Genomic DNA, 11978 nt, shown 5'->3' on the forward strand with positions numbered 1-11978 from the left:
CGCCAGTAGTTTTTTCGTTATTGAGATTTAATTAGGTAGCTGTAATTAATTATCTAACTCGAGAAGTACTGTCCCTGTTATGAAAGTGTCGATGAGAAAATTGTAGGGCAGCATGAGAAACTCCCGACACAGCTTTCTGTTGCTCAATACGTCCTACAAAAAAAAGTATTTTTTCGAGCGAGCGTGAAAGAAGCCCGCGAATACACGCAAAATTGCCGCGCGACTGTACGCTCACAGCAAGTCTCCTCGCTGATGACGTTACAGTGTCTTTAAATCTCCTTCCTGCACAATTTTGTAGGCACGACCATAGCACGACTTTCACTGGTAGCTCAGTGGTTCGTACGTCCGGTGGGCGGTTACTGCGTGGCGCCACCTGCAGGCGAAAGAAGTGGCCTTTCGCTTTAGACTACAGTAGCCGATGTCGCTTAGAGTATAGTGTACTCATATACATAGTGCACTCACATCCACAGTATTCACACGAGCGTTCGTTGAATTTGCGCTTATTTGCTCTGAATTTTGAATCAACCGTCTCAAATGCCTAAATTTTGACTCAGAAAGGTGTTACTTCTTCTTTATGCTGAATACTTACTCCAGTAAGGAGTACAACTATTAAGTATGAAATACTAAGGCGAGTGCCGTGGACGCTAGATAAAAAGAGAGACAACCAAATAGCAGCGACGCCAGTTCCGCATGTTGAAATTATATCTTACTGCTAACAACGGTTATGAGCTATGCGAAATGGGCTGAATGTGTCCGTTCGCCTGCTTGCAATGAGCTGCTGTTCAGCATAGCCTTCGCACTGAATCCAGATCAGCTGTGAAGGTTAGGTGCACACGTGCCACCACGCCCAGTTTCGCAGTGGTATTAAGACTCGTGCGGCTCCCCAGCATTGCCCTGTAATGCGCTTTCGCTGCATCATATCACTACATGCAGTGAAGCCGTAAAGCGAAGCAAGTTTGGGGACCCAAATTTAATTTTATTGCCAAGAAATAGCGGCGAGCTTAGCTCAACACGTCATTTCGTTCGTCCGTTCGCGAAAGTATTCGCCCGTGCCACCAAGCCAATACTCGTGACATAAAGGCACGGATATAGTCCGGCGTAACGCGGACACAGTTTCGCTACGCCGGCGTAAGAGTCGCACTACGCGTGGCTTTGGCCGAGCTGAGCAGAACAGAGTGCAGTAAACAAAAAGAAGGCTCCCTCAAGGTGGCTCTGAGGAGCAGCCACGGAGAGGTTGTGTGGTCTTCGAAAACTGCACAGAGATGGTGGCGCAGTCGTAGAAGCGCCAAAGCTCGGGGCCAACTCCCATTTTCTTATCCAAATGCAGGTGAAGCACAAGAATGTTTTTATGCGACAACCGTAGACCTATTAGAATAAATTTTCTTGCATTCTAGAGGAAAGGTTACCTTCTAGTGGCTACAGGAAGCAGAATTTTGATTTAATGCTTGAATGTTTTTAGGAAATTCCCAAATAGTGGATAAATTAAAAAAATGAAGTACAATGTTTGTAAATCTGTAACTCTGAGCGAAAAACAGATATGGCAATTCTGTAAACGGGACCTGTTAGATCATCTAAAGCGGTCAAATTTTATATATGAAGTTATAGTTTACATAAATTTGTTACATTGTTTCCGGGGGTTTTGCAACAGTCCTACTCACAAGTTCGGAGTGTATAATTGCGATAGGAATTAAATGGTCACTCCAAGCGCATTTCTTCCGTCGTCGTCACCATCGTCATCGTCGTCACCATCGTCATCGCCGTCGCCGTGAGGTTCCGCATAAATTCCAACAGCAATAAAATTGTCGCCGCGCGCAGTGCACTGTGTGTGCGAGTGAAAGCGTACGAGGGTGAACCGGCAGCCGTGCGGACCTCATCTTCAAAGCTATCTGCGATGTGGACAAAGTGCATGCGCTGAGTGCCGGTAGCTCGACGTTTAGTTTGCGTTGAAGCGAGACGAGAGACAGCGCGAAGGTCAATTTGCCCGCTGCTGCTGGCGCGCTTTCCCACTCCGGCGTTTTCACAGCGAGTTTCCGGGTAATCGAGCGAGATGTGCTCATGTTTACCTGTGCGCGCGTGACACCGTGTTTGTCTATTTAGTTAGTAAGTGAATGTTTACAACTGTATATGGCCCATTAAACTACCATCCTTGGTTCGTATAGGATTCTACTAATTTGCTATCGCAATCGATGCATCGCCTTTCGGGCGAAACTGACTGTTTTTTATAGAACGGTGTATAATACAGCGACTTTTTCTGCTTTGGATGTCGTATTAAGAGGAATCGACGGAATTGTAATATCGTTCTTTGTTGTGGAGTTACAGAGTTACAAACTTGATACTTGAGTGTATTGCAATTTTGCAATATTCAACAAATTTTGTTTAAAAAAATATATGGACTGAAACAAAAATGCTCTTTCTACAGTCATTAGATTTTAACTTTTCTTTTTTATTGCAAGAAACCTCTTTCAATTCGGTGGAGTTAATGCCAGGAAAAAGGATTTCTCCTTTCCCATGTATTTATATAGGAACCCCCAAGCTAAAGCTTCTCTGAAAAGCTAGGAAAAGCGCACAGCGTGTCTGTCTGGAGAGCTATCTTAAAGGTTGCAGGAGTTTTATGCAGCTTGCGGGATCTGAGGGATTTTCAAGTACTTGTGGCTGACTACGTTCTTATAGTCTACATATTTATTGCGTGTTTCAGACTGCGGTTCGCAGTAAAAGAGCTAGAGAATCTGAGTCACTAGAGTCTCTTTTTTTTCAGATTCCTGGCACTAAACTTTATCAGGTCGCTCATACGAGCGTCTTTGACTCTGCAGTACCGTCCGTGCACGTCTCCATACCCCACCCTCTCTCTCTCTCCCTTCTTTCTCTTCCCCTTCTCCCTTCCCCCAGCGTAGGGTAGCCAACCGGACTCCTGACTGGCTAACATCCCTGCCTTCCTTATCTCTCTCTCTCTCTCATTGCTTTATTCCCCGATATCCCACTGCACATTTCTAGCGTAGCCAAAGCTTCTTTGTCGATCGTGTTTAACGCCAGTTTGCAAGCTTCAACTTCCACAAACTGAGACTGGCATTCTACTCTGCGCAGTCATGAGCACCGCCAAAATTATTGTTTCTTACTCTCAATAAATTTGCTGAATATTTTTCGTTCTGCTTTTCTCGAGTATTAGTAAAAGCTTCGCGCTGCGAGGAAGTGGGCAATAAAAGGGAGGCGAACGAAAATCTGCCGAACGTTAATCACTTATCGCATTGCAGCCACTTTCAGGTTGCCTCAGGCCCGGCATACCATGGTGGACATCGGTTGCTGAGTACAAAGTCACGGCATTGATTACGAGAGAGGAGGGACAAGCGTATGCCAAAAAAAAAAAACGCTCACTTGTTTAGAATAGGAGATCCCCCGTAGTTGCTTAGTGGTTATGGTGTTGGGTTACTAAGCACAAGGTTGCGGGATCGAATCCCGGCCACGGCGGCCGCATTTCTATGGGGTCGAAATGCAGAAAACACCCGTGTACCTACATTCAGGTGCACGTTAAAGAACCCCGGTTGGCCCAAATTAATCCAGAGACCCCCACTACGACGTGCCTCATAATCAGATGGTAGTTTTGGCATGTAATACCCCATAATTTAATCAGATGCGCGTGTAACAGCCCCAGGCGGCAAAATTAATCCGTAAAACTTCACTAAGGCATGTTTCACATCCAACCATGGAGCTCTTGGATATAAAACCACTTTTCAGTAAACAGCTGAGGAAACAATGGTAGAGCGAGTGGGGCACCGAATCAGCGTATGAACTACACGTAATTAAGGCATACTTGGAGAACTGGATAACAGCAAGAATGGAAAGGCACATAGATGTCACATATTGTGAATTGAGAATCGGACATACATACAGCACTCATTCTAACCTCTTGACTGGCAGTAATCTTCCTGTTTGTAGCAGATGTTCTCAGACGCTTACAGTCCTCCGTGTTCTTTTAGAATGTCGTGAATTAGGGGCAGAAACAGAAAAAGGGCTTTTCTCTTGCTTATCGACCACGCATTCCTCTACATCCTGGATTCTTTCTTAGCAATGAGCCACTTTTTCACCCCAGAAGTGTTTATGAATTTTCAAATGAAGTAGGGGCACTGCACGCGGTGTCTACAAGTTATTCGTAGCACGGCATCCCACTGGAGATCGCTGCAGTGATATTGTTTTTTGAGAGTAGCTCTCGCCCCTGTTGTCTTTTTTTAGTAAGGACTCCCATTAGGGTGCATGTAGAGCTCCTGCAAGCGTAGTTTACGGACAGTTTCTTAATGTTTTCTTTGTTATGTCATTGTTAATACATTGTCATAGAACATCTATTCGAACGCACGTCCATTTTTTTTATTCAGTATATATATTATAGGCTTCTATACAGCCATTAGATTTCATGGCCGTTTTAGAGCCTCCTTGCATCGCTAAATATCCTTCCTAATTTATGTCCTATAAGAACTAGTGGAGTTTAAAACATCGTGCTGGCGCTTTTTAGGCCTCACTTTGCCCTTGCACCAATAAACAACAAACAATCAAAATGCAATTCTGGGACGTAACACCTTACAAATAAATAAATAAATAAATAAATAAATATTGCAGAAACAAATGAGTGTCATTGCCTTTCATATACCGCGGTGTCATTCTAAGAACCACTTGTATCACGTACCTCTGCTTTGGCAGGCGAAATTGCGGAAGTTAGCGCGAAATATAAGAACCGTCTAGTAATGCACTGCAATAGTCTTTGAATTTTTATTTTTATTTGTATTTCTTTTGCCTAACTAGCGAATTTTTGTCTACTAAATATTTCGTTATTCTTTGATCAGTTGAAGTAAAAAAAATGAAACCTTATTATACTCCCATGGTTTTCGAGGCTATGAGTTCAGAAGGCTAAATTTTCAGTGAAACTATGTAGACGAGTGCAAACCTTTGCTTTTCCTCTGATGGCCTGAAACAGACAGTTCATAAATATTAAAAAATTATATTAATTAAAAAAAGAGAGGCGCACATGGCTGAAGACGCGTTGTCACATCTTAACATAATGGGAAAGCCAAAACTTTGTGCTTTCTGATTACTTTATGGGATGTGCAGATGTTGTCAGATCATATTGCAGCAGCTTGGGCTTGGGCTGCGCAGATTACTTCGTATTATACAAAGGTATTATTATTCAATTGATTGATTGATTGATTGATTGATTGATTGATTGGTTTATTTATTGAGTGAGTGAGTGACCGATCGATCAATCTTAACCTCTAAACTCAGCAGTAAAAGCACGAGGCAAGCGGTAATAGAAGATTATTTTGACCACTTGGAGCTCTGTAGTCCAAAGCGAGCGATGAAAGCGTTTTTTTTTTCTTCCACTACTATGGGAATGCGTCCGGAAAACAAACCAGTGACCTTGTGCTAAAAGGCCCGAGCCCCTGAGCAGCCGCGCCAAGTTAGAATTCAATAAATGTTTCTTCCCTCAACCCTTCCCCGATCACCACACATACGCACGCATACATTGAAAATTTCATAAATGTGCTTTTTTTTTTACAAATATCTTTGGCAGTCTTTGAAGCTACTTAATATTGAACCATTTTCGTGGTAGAACATAGGATTTACCCACTAGCCTGGCGTCAGGAGCCTTTACGGGTGAGCTAATTTAAATAAAATTGTGGCGTTTTACGCGTGCCAAAATAACGAAATGATTATGAGGCCCGCCATAGTGGGGGCCTCCGGATTATTTGTCCCCCTGGGGTTCTTTAACGTGCACCCAGTGCAAGGTATACGGCTTAGCTAACTGAGTACCGTCTTCTTATCCTAAGAGAGAGAGAGGAGAGGAAGGGCAGGGAGGTTCTTATTCTAAATGTTTCGTTAATGCTTTCCTCTGAGTAATGTTAGACAGGCTATCATCTCCAGCTTATGCGTAAGGTAAGCATCTCTCTCTATCGTCTATTACGTGCGTACATAACTCGCCTTAATCTTAAATTTTATACACGAAGCAGGGATTCAGAAAAAAAAAAGATCTCAGTTGGCGTTGCATAAAGAATATTTGCGTCCGTTATACAGGATGTCCCAACTATCACGCACCTAGATTTAAAATATGCAAATGCCACGTAGCTGAACAGAACCAAGGTAATGTTGTTTGCCGTCGCTTGTAGATACTCAGATTATATTTTGCATTCCGCCTAACTACATAATTTGTCCTAATTAACTATTCAACTCCTCAAATATTATAATTAGATTAAAAGTGTCAATGAGAATATTGTAGAGCAACATGAGAAACTCCCGATACAGTTTTTTGTTGCTCAATACGTGCTACATAAAAGTGTTTTTCCGAGCGTGAAAGAAGCCGGCGAATACACGCAAAATTGCCCCGCGACAGGCCGCTCAGGGCACTTAGCGTGTATTCGCGGGCTTCTTTCACGCTGCAAATGTGAGCTACTTTCATGAGCAAGTGGCACAATGCTTACGCATACTCAGACAACTCCCAGAGGAGCTCCTGCGAGAACTTTTTTTCACTGACACCTACCGCGCCATTCCTACCAAAGTTTCTTCTTAAGTTAGCTGCAAAGCGTTGTACTCGTTCAAGCTTTCCCGTAAAAGTTGCCCTTTAGTGCTTCCCGTTTTCTTTCCTTTTTTCTATTTTTTTCCTTTATTTTCTTTTTTTTACGTGAACACGGACATCGTGAGCAGCAAGTAGAACAAGCATCGTTGTTATCTGTATTGTCCATTGGTGGCTACATCGGAGGTTTAACACGGACGTTTTGCGTCATTGTCATGGGCGTAACTCACATCAGTAAAATGCTGCACGAGTTGAACAGTTATCAAAAATACAATCTTCAGAGTAGACAGTTTCCTCGGGAACCCCCTCGAAGCCAGTGTTCGTCAGCACCCACCAGTGAGTCATCACAATTTTCTCTGCGAAAAGTGCGCGAGCTCCTCCTGCTGAATGTAGTACATTCACGCCGCTATCGTGAATGCTCCTCGAGGTTTTGGTTTGACGCTTACGGGGCGTTTTGATGCCTGCAGCGGCTATAGCCACGGCGCGAGAAATTGTAATAAGGAAACAGTTTCCAGTGAGCAGGCGATTGAGAGAGAGGAAATTTGTTCCAGAGAAGACAAATAGGTTCAGAACTGGCCGCTCTTCGCGCTGCTGTGCAACACATTGAAAAAGAACCACCTAGCAAATGGGCAATACTTTATGATTCGAGAGCAGCCCTCCAATGCTTGCGAGGTTTACGACGTGGAAATTGCGACCAGCTGGTGTCACAAATAGACGAAATTTGCCATTGCGTTTCTAAACGAATACATGATATAATCTTTCAGTGGCTGCCGGGACATTCCGGCATCGTTGGTAATCACCTCGCTGATAACACTGCCCGACGAGCCCAGGCTGGAGCACCGACGCTCCTTGTACCTTCATCGAGAGTACACGCTGCAAGTAGACGCTGCAGCGTGTCAGTGGGTACGACGTCTGACGAATGCATCACTGTTGATAACGACGTGATGTGATAGTAACTGACGACCGGCGACGTCTTCATAGCCAGCTAGGAGAACGTCCACGAAGGCAACGGTGATGAAAATCCTGCAAATAAACAACTGATTTTGACGGCAAGGGAGGTGATAGCGGAAATCACGGGGCGATAACCTCAAACCAGGCAGGCAATAACTTGTGAACCTCGGGGCAATAAGATTCACTGCAGTCGCACATTCTGTCGGACAAAGTATGAAAAAAAATAGTGGCTTATTTCACCAAGTTTCTCTGGAATTCAAGTTAAATAAAGGTTTGCTCTTGTTGAACGTGCTTAACCTGCTCGAGTGTGAGTGGTATACGGGTGCGCGACCTTTACAACTAAGTGATCTGTATAAAAAATGTTGTCGCAGTTTCACCTGAAAGGCGAAGCATCAATTGCGATAGCTAACTTGTAGAGAGCTATACGGAGTAATGATATTAGCTTTATCAGCTGTATAAACTTGGACATGCAGCAGCATCGGCAACACGCAGAACTGTTGTCGACGCCATCGGCGTTTTGCCCGCGTTCGCTCAAAATGCGTGCGGCGTTGGTGACTGTTGCCGGAGCCTGTGATATAAATAGGCACTTGGTGCCGCAGCTAAACGTCGCCTCCCTTCCTCTCCCCTCCCCCACGGCTTCTCGCGCGTCGGAAGAAGGTGCGTTTGCTCTACATATATGGTGATTGTAAAGGAGAAAAGAGACGCCTACTTCTGCAGCCCTTAAGCGAGCACGGCGCGGAACGCGCGTTTGTTCTCCGCCGTGCGTTCACTCCCCGTGAAAGACGCGCCCCTCGCGCCCTTTCACTCGCACATACAGCGTTCGGCGCGCGGCGACGATTTCTTCTCCAAATGACGTCATACGGAACCTCACGGCGACGGCGACGGCGACGGCGACGCCGACGGCAGAAATCTGCTTTTGAGTGTCCATATAATTGCTATCGCAATAAAAGGATTTTTGACGTCCCGATTACTTCGTTATATAAGGCGTTTCATTGTATCTCGCGGAAGGGGCTAAGTTCAGGTAAAGTTTAAAGTACCGTTTAAGTAACGATTCTATAAAAGCCACTGCCATTCCTTATTGCGCTTCCTCAGTGGTAAGAGGATCGTTCAGGCTGCGTTATCGGAGAGATCAGTCAGAATTACACCAGCCCATGTATGCACAATAAAGGACTAATGCGTGCATTGGTTATAGCCGTTCTACTGCTGAAAAGAATAAAAAAATTAATACATTCTGGACTTTTACGTAAAATCCGGAATTTTACTTGCCAGAACCACGATCTGATATGAGGCACGCCGTAGTGGGGAGCTCCTGATTATTATTCATCACCTTCTGGGGTTCTTTAACGTGTGCCTAAATCACAGTACACGAGATTTTTTTTTCTTGCATTTTGCCCCCATCGAATATGCCGCCCCCACGGCCCGGACGAACCCGCGACCTCAGCAGCGAGACACCGTGGCCACTGAGCTACCGCGGCGTCAGAGAGAAACTTAACTTACAGAGAAACAACTTCAGTTGTAACTCCAGTGTGCAGCGTGCGCATGTACAGTCGCACCGAAAAAATATTAGCCAAGTGAGCAACAATCAGAGCGTTGAAATTCCAACATTCGATGCTGCTGCAGCTGCTGTGTGTGTGCGCATCTGCGTGTGCACGTTGTGTGTGCGGGCGTGAGTGCGTGCGCGTGTTTGTCTGTGTGTGCGTGCGTCACTTCTGAAATTGCAATTCAAATACCAGCTTTCATCGGTTAAGCTAGTTTCGGTTAAAAAGCAATATAAAGGTGCAAACGACCTAAAAGGAAGAATTTGTGTTGCCTGACACTTGCCGCCGACATTTCAACTCGAAGTACGCTGCGCTGAAAGGGTAGCGCAGTCAAACCACTCTCATGGGTTTCGCGCTGACCACCGTATAAACCAGGCATCAAAAAGCAACCTTGCGCAGAGACAATCGAGAAAGCGATATTTCTGGCTGCTTGCCTGACACACTGAAGCTTTCTTTCACTCAGTTCTCCAATGCGTCGGTCCTGTTTGCCTTCGGTAACTGCTTTTTTTTTTCGAACTATGTTCTTTTTCAATGATGTCGCCCGTTGTCTAGAACCCATCCTGTCAGGAGGCGCAGGACGTCGTCAGCTTCTGCGAAGCTGCAACACTCGACCTCAAGAATCACCTTGCACCCTCTCCACTAGTATTCCCTCGCCGTTGGTTTTCTTCCTGTTTCTTGGGCCGAACCACAGTTGTGAGCGCACTGGCGGGAAGCGGGCAATCCGCGCGCAGTGCGTCGTTGCGTCCGTCGTGTTTTCCCGCTCATTTTCTCGTATTCCTCCATTCCTGTTGTTTTGATTTCTTTAGTTCCTAGAGCTTCATTTCTTTAACCTTCTGAGCATGCAATGAACCTATATAACAACCGGCAGCGGCGCAACTGAAGTGCGTTCCGAAGACCAAAATTTATTTGTAAATCAACGATCAGCTGGACGGCTTCCTGGTACCTTTAAAAAGCTGCAGCTCGCAAGTGCACCCTTCTGCAAAACGTATTGCTTGCCGAAATGCTCTAGATTTTCTTTAGTGCGAACAGCAGTTGTGAGCTAGGCTGAACGTGTCCGTGTGTTTGCAAGAATTTTTGAACAATTATCATACCACGTAAGAAATATTACGCGGTGGTGTCGGGAATCTAACGGCTTCAAGCGGAGCATTCTAATCGCTGTTCCACGTACACCTTCTGTTGTAATCAAAATGTTAACCACTACGAAATCGTCTGTACGTGTCTGTCGCTGGCTGAGAAGATTCCTCGGGTCACAGCAAAGAAGCCTGCTCGGCTATAGGGCAGAATTACTGCGGGTTCAGGTGTAGGTTTACCCGCTGCGGTAGCCCAGTGGCTACGGCGTGGCGCTGCTAAGCTCGAGGTCGCGGGATCGATCCCGGCCGCGGCAGCTGCATTCAGATCAGAGCGACATATAAAAACGCTCCTGTATACCGTGCAATGGGTGCACAATACTTCTTCTTTCTGGGTTTTAGTTGCCAAAACCAGTTCTGATTATGAGGCACGCCGTAGTGGAGGGCTCCGGATTAATTCTGACCACCTGGGTTTCTTTAACGTGCACTACAACGCAAGCACACGGGCGTTTTTTGCATTTCGCCTCCATCGAAATGCGGCCGCCGGGGCCGGGATTCGATCCCGCGACCTCGTGCTCAGCAGCGCAGCGCCTTAGCTGACTGAGCCACCCCTGCGGGTGGCTCAGTCAGCTAAGAATAAAGAATCCCAGGTGGTCATTCATCCCCCCACTACGGTGTGCCTCATAATAAGATCGTTGGTTTCCGCACGTAAAATCCCAGAATTTCATTTAAATTTTCTAGGTAAAGGTTTGAAAGGTTACATGTCAAATGAGTAGAAAAGCGTGTATAGAAAGGCCGTCGCTGTGTTGGAGGTACATGGTGAGTTGCGCTTGCGGAGGTCAGGATCCGACGTGAGCAGCGGCGGACACGTACTTGAGGACGTGTTTTCCATATGAGTTTGGGGCCGTATGCTATGTGTCGTCGCTTGTGGTTCATGAACAGCGCGGGACTGGGCCTACATGGTGTTTTTCTCAAACCCACATGAGAGTTTCTAAATACATTAAGAGTCTGGGACACACAACTGCTCTTCGCAGTAATTCAGTGGATCAGTTAAGGAAAAAAGACTCGCTGATCGAAGTCTGCCAGTTCTCTTTCTTTCCCTCTTTGTGCGCGCGTGGATGCTTGATATAACGAAAGATCGGACTATAGCGAAGGTACCGGCTATTTAGACTGACTAGAGAGAGAGAGAGAAAAAGGTAAAGGAAAGACAGGGAGGTTAACCAGAGGTTATCTCCGGTTGGCTACCCTGTACCGGGGGAGGGGTAAAGGGATGCGAAAGGAGAGAGAGAAAAAAATAAGTGAAAATAAAGAAATAAACAAAAAGGAAGGAAACAGAAAATCACACACGCACACAAAAAGAACTGTTTCTGTGGGCACTGTCATGAAGTCCGCGAAGGCGTTCTCGTGTTGCATTGTCTGAACGTTCCGTCCTAAGTAACACAATGCAGAGTCACAATTTGTCATTGAGTCCGGTGTCTTTCAAGTAACGCAGCAGTGCCTTCAGGGCGGCTCGCGCCGTGTTTGTGTAGCCAGTTTCCAAGGATGTTCTTTTCTGTTATTGGGCGTTTGTCCAGTTGATCTATTGTCGCTGAGAGAGCTGCTCTCTGCGGGTTGAAACGAGGGCACTCACAAAGAAGGTGTGCGATTGTTTCGTTACACCCGCAGGATTCACAAAGTGGGCTATTGGCCATTCCGATACGAAAGGAGTACGCATTTGAAAATGCTACTCCAAGCCATAGACGGATTAGAAGTGTGCAGTCCCGTCGTGGAAGGTCGAATGGAATACGAAGCTGTAAATTTAGACTGACTAATTGATTACATGGCTTAACGCTCCAACGCTTTTAGCGACGAGTGAATGCCAGAGTGCCTATT

This window comes from Dermacentor silvarum, chromosome 1, assembly GCF_013339745.2.
Source record: "Dermacentor silvarum isolate Dsil-2018 chromosome 1, BIME_Dsil_1.4, whole genome shotgun sequence".
Lineage (NCBI taxonomy): Eukaryota > Metazoa > Arthropoda > Arachnida > Ixodida > Ixodidae > Dermacentor > Dermacentor silvarum.